Here is a 5,632-nt window from a genome sequence, read left to right as displayed (position 1 = left end):
CCGAGCGAACCTTGCACAGGCTCAGTTTTTGCATCACAGCCTCAAACACTTTCAGTTCAGATAGATTACACAGGCTCAGTTTTTGCATCACAGCCTCAAAACACTTTTACTTCAGACAGATTAAGAACACAAGCTCAGCTTATGCATCATAGACTCAACACTTTTAGTTCAGACAGATTAAGAACACAAGCTCAGCTTTCGCATCACAGCCTCAAACACTTTCAGTTCAGACAGATTAAGAACACAAAATCCGGAGTACACAACAAGAGTAATTTGCCACTAAACTTAAACAACTTTTAAAGCATGATGTACGAGTGTTTTAAGCACAAGAAACACATATGTAACCTCACAAGCTCAGCTTATGCATCATAGCCTTAACAGTTTCAGTTCAGACATATTAAGAACAAAGCTCAGCTTATGCATCATAGCCTCACAGGCTCAGCTTATGCATCATAGCCTCACAGGATCAGCTTAATACAAAAATTAAAGTAAGATAAATAAGTTCGTTTACAGACAAATGGTTACAAACAAATCAATCGAGTCGTTAATCAAACGATTAAACGCATAAACAAAACAATAAATATGAATTTGTACATTCTGATACATATCTACTTAGAGGTGGCAGTTTTTTTATTTTTTTATTAAACATTTGCGGCTGCCCTCACCGCGCCGCTGCGGCTGCACTTGTTGCGCTCGCATGCTCACTGCACCGATCAAATTTTAGTAAAGTACACGGATGGTAAGCCAGAGACAACTGAGGTGATGGCACCAAGCAAGAATGACACAGTGCTGAACACTGCTGTTCCCTTTTACCCTGCATATACCAAACAAACTTGCGATTAGTTTATGCACAGCTATTCATAATCATTTTATCATGAAATAAGGATACCTGAACAAATGTCTCGCTCGACCAATAGTTTCCCTTGACGCATTATGCAAGGTTCGCTTGGTCCAACAACTGAAGCAAATGTTTTCTATGTTTTTTAGGGGGAAGATGGGTGCATCTCTCCACAGGGCATACAAGACACAGGTCATTGGCGGAAGCCCGCCAAATTTAACATATAAAGTTTTTTTATATGTTAAATATGGCGAGCTGCCGCCAATAACCTGTGTCTTGTATGCCCTGTGGAGAGATGCACCCATGTTCCCCCTAAAATGCAAAGAAAACATTTGCTTGAGTTGTTGGATAGATTACACAGGCTCAGTTTTTGCATCACAGCCTCAAAACACTTTCAGTTCAGATAGATTACACAGGCTCAGTTTTTGCATCACAGCCTCAAAACACTTTTAGTTCAGACAGATTAATACTTTTACAACTGGAAGACTCAGACATGTAATTGAGAGATGAACACAACTACGGGTAAAGCCATGGCTGCAACACACGGTTGCAAAGTGAGAACTATGCAACCTGGATATTGCCCCGCCAAGATGCTACTCGGATCTCCTATGTACCCTCAAAATACAATCATCACAGTCTATTGTGTTATGTAACCCCGCTTTAAAGCATGATGTACAAGAGTAATTTTCCACTAAACTTAAACAACCTTTAAAGCATGATGTACAGCTGTTTTAAGCACAAGAAACACATATGTAACCTCACAGGCTCAGCTTATGCATCATAGCCTTAACAGTTTCAGTTCAGACATATTAAGAACACAAGCTCAGCTTATGCATCATAGAGTCGACAGGCTCAGCTTATGCATCATAGAGTCGACAGGCTCAGCTTATGCATCATAGCCTCACAGTTGAGTGTAGTTGAGTGTTAGTTCAACTGAGATAAACTTACAATTTGAAAGTTTAATTCGTCTCAGTTGAGTGTAGTTGAGTGTTTGTAGAGTGTTGATACATCTGAAGTATTTATAGAGACTGAAGCAAGCATGTGGTCTTTCACACAGTGTTTATAGAGACTGCAGCAAGCAAGCAAGCTGTCTTAAGTGTTTGACCATAAAAAAAAGATCAATATCAGCCAGTAAATCAAATCTGAGAGTTCATAATGCCCACCTAACTGAGCATGCTATTGATTCAATATGTTAAGCAATATAAGAATTCATAATGGCGACTCTTGTATGTATTTCGCAAAAAAAAGTATACCCACCGTAACACCAACATATGTATCTATCTATACTTCTATACTACTTTATAAAGCATATAGGAAGGATAGAATGGTCTTTTGCCACTTTACAACTCTTTAAAGCCCATTGTACAAACCTCTTAAGCACAAGTGTTGAAAACTTGTTTTCAACACCTGATGATACCACGCGGATCTTAGCGGATCTACTTGACCCGGTTTTTGTTTGATGGATCCAATATATTCGTATTATCACAGTTTACAACCACAATTTCATCCGCCGCTCCACATTTCAGTTTTTAGTTTATCTCCAGTGGTAAGTAGTAAAAAAACAAAAAGGACAAAAGTCAAAGAAAAGCTACTGACATGACTTGCTTTTTGAATTGTCTTTGGATTATAAGTTGAAGTTGGATTCTAACTAAACACACTTCACATCCAATACAAATATAACACACATAAGAAACCAAAACAGACCATCATGCTTCATGGTTAAAATAGAATAACAAAGTTAGTTTCTTTAAATACAAAAAAGACCATTATAAAGCACACAAACTATATAGCTTTTAACCTAGATTCTTATTTCAAAATTCGAAACAAAGTAAAACAAAGCCAGTTGAATTTTTATAATATTTCAAATCTGCATAATAAAAACATAAAAACACATATAACTAATTATATCTCCACACAAAAAATCTTTAATTTTTCCCCTAAATCCCCTAAAGAATCAAGCTTAAAAATACAAATATAACACACATAAGAAACCAAAACAGACCATCATGCTTCATGGTTAAAATAGAATAACAAAGTTAGTTTCTTTAAATACAAAAAAGACCATTATAAAGCACACAAATTATATAGACTACCAAAGTAATTGGATCAAACCAATCCTAAAAAAACAAAGTAACAGCAAACAGGTCAAACACTTACAAACGGGTCGATCCAATTCCGACTATGTTTATATCTAACGGGTCAAACAATAAATTAGCTAAAAAAATGTGGCAAGCAAGTCAAATAGGTCGACAGCCGTGCAAAGTGTACTTTTAGTACATAAAATTTTTGAATCAGTTTATTCAAAGTAGTATATTATAATAATGATACAAAATCTGTGCTTATATTGGACACCCTAATTATTTATCAAAACCATTCGAAACGTGTTTTGGGTCGACCTGCCCGTAGTTTTGGCCCGTTACACAGCCCGCCTAACCGGCCAAGCACCTAGCATGAAGCAATGAGAAAAAGAGCAAAAATCATACCTACTCCCATTGATGTGGGAAAGTTGTTCACCACAAGCAACTTGAAAAGATAGATTGAAATTACTACCTGCAGGAGAAGGGGCAAGAAACAAAAAGCTCATGAACAAATAAATACGTTATACGATGACAACAGGAAAGATGCATTAAATATTAAGTAAATAAAATCGGTAAATACCTTAAAAAACAAACTCCAGTCGCTTCCTTCTGCCAAGATTCTAGCTACATTACCTACTTCATTCCTTATTCAATTGAGCCGCACCATGTTCGACGGTTGAAGCGTGTTAAGCAAACTTCAACCTACAAACCGTAGAGCTGCACAATAAGAGTATCACAATTAGTATAATTCATTGAAAATTAAAAACTGAAAACAAATTATGTGTTTGAACTTTAAACAAAGAGATGGGGTCTCACTTGACTGTCAATGTAGCACCGTATATCCTTCCATAGTCCTGTTGTTTTAAACTTCTCCTGAAATGATGTCGAAATTCCCATTTAATACAAAATTCAATGATTTTTAAAACCTTTAAACGTCAAAAACAAAATCAATTACCCCTAAACCATGTGGGGAATCAGATCGAGATGGCTAGTAGTCGAATCAGCAATTGGATCAAACCAATCCTAAAAAAACAAAGTAACAGCAAAACTACTTTTAATTAGAGAGATTCAAATTTAAATCATATTAAGCGATGACTATTTGGTATGTGCATGCACTCACCATAACTCCCATGTTGAGGCTGTCCGCCAGCCGATTCCTGTAAGGTTCCTTCGCCGGTGAGCTTGCAATCGGATTCTCCTTACAAACAAAACCATAATTCAGTAACCGATTAGATCAAACAAAAAGCCCTAATTATGAAACAGAAATTACGTTTTCGTATAATTCATTGAAAATTAAAAACTGAAAACAAATTATGTGTTTGAACTTTAAACAAAGAGATGGGGTCTCACTTGACTGTCAATGTAGCACCGTATATCCTTCCATAGTCCTGTTGTTTTAAACTTCTCCTGAAATGATGTCGTCCCATTTAATACAAAATTCAATGATTTTTAAAACCTTTAAACGTCAAAAACAAAATCAATTACCCCTAAACCATGTGGGGAATCAGATCGAGATGGCTAGTAGTCGAATCAGCAATTGGATCAAACCAATCCTAAAAAAACAAAGTAACAGCAAAACTACTTTTAATTAGAGAGATTCAAATTTAAATCATATTAAGCGATGACTATTTGGTATGTGCATGCACTCACCATAACTCCCATGTTGAGGCTGTAATGATTTTGTTGTAAACTGTGATAATACGAATATATTGGATCCATCAAACAAAAACCGGGTCAAGTAGATCCGCTAAGATCCGCGTGGTATCATCAGGTGTTGAAAACAAGTTTTCAACACTTGTGCTTAAGAGGTTTGTACAATGGGCTTTAAAGAGTTGTAAAGTGGCAAAAGACCATTCTGTCCGCCAGCCGATTCCTGTATGCTTCCTTCGCCGGTGAGCTTGCAATCGGATTCTCCTTACAAACAAAACCATAATTCAGTAACCGATTAGATCAAACAAAAAGCCCTAATTATGAAACAGAAATTACGTTTTCTCTATAAATCTCACAGAACATTAAAATAATCACAAAACCAACACAGATCTAAAAGTATTATCACACATCTAAAAGTATTATCATAGATCTAAAAGAATTATCAAAGATTCACAGATCTAAAAGTATTATCACAGATCTAAAAGTATTAAAACAGATCTAAAAGTATTATCACAGATCTGACAAAGCCCTAATGCAAGAAATTAAAATTGGTCCATTCACAGATCTGACAAAGCCCTAATTATCAAACAAAAAGCCCTAATGTTGATCCATTCACAGAACATTAAAATAATCACAAAACCAACACAGATCTAAAAGTATTATCACAGATCTAAAAGTATTATCACAGATCTAAAAGTATTATCACAAATCTAAAAGTATTAAAACAGATCTAAAAGTATTATCACAGATCTGACAAAGATTAAAAAAAAACGTACAAAATAGGGTTAAAAACATGACCTGTTCCATGGATGAAAGGGGAGAAGACGGTGATGGCAAAGACAGGTTCCATGGATGAGCGGTGGAGGTGCGGTGGAGGTGCGGTGGAGGTGCGGTGGAGGTGCTTCAGTTATGCGGTGGAGGTGCTTCAGTTATGCGGTGGAGGATCTAGGGTTTAGAAAGTGAAAGAAATGTGGAGCGGCGGATGAAATTGTGGTTGTAAACTGTGATAATACGAATATATTGGATCCATCAAACAAAAACCGGGTCAAGTAGATCCGCTAAGATC

At 36.3% G+C, this 5,632-nt stretch overlaps 2 long non-coding RNA genes across 2 annotated transcripts; both read right to left on the bottom strand.

Annotated features, from left to right (window-relative positions):
- Positions 1 to 3,583: 3,583 nt before the first annotated feature.
- LOC110917777 lies at positions 3,584 to 4,077 on the bottom strand. Its single transcript, XR_002580852.2, has 4 exons — positions 4,037 to 4,077; positions 3,872 to 3,939; positions 3,733 to 3,789; positions 3,584 to 3,633 (listed from the first exon to the last, which is right to left on the bottom strand). It is a non-coding gene; the product is annotated as an uncharacterized LOC110917777 (long non-coding RNA).
- Positions 4,078 to 4,264: 187 nt separating this feature from the next.
- LOC110915297 lies at positions 4,265 to 4,590 on the bottom strand. The gene is made up of 3 exons (XR_002578862.2): positions 4,567 to 4,590; positions 4,402 to 4,469; positions 4,265 to 4,323 (listed from the first exon to the last, which is right to left on the bottom strand). It is a non-coding gene; the product is annotated as an uncharacterized LOC110915297 (long non-coding RNA).
- Positions 4,591 to 5,632: the final 1,042 nt, after the last annotated feature.

Source organism: Helianthus annuus, chromosome 16 (assembly GCF_002127325.2).
Source record: "Helianthus annuus cultivar XRQ/B chromosome 16, HanXRQr2.0-SUNRISE, whole genome shotgun sequence".
Lineage (NCBI taxonomy): Eukaryota > Viridiplantae > Streptophyta > Magnoliopsida > Asterales > Asteraceae > Helianthus > Helianthus annuus.
Note: the sequence above shows the minus strand (reverse complement) of the source record. Positions and strands in the feature narration are given on the sequence as shown.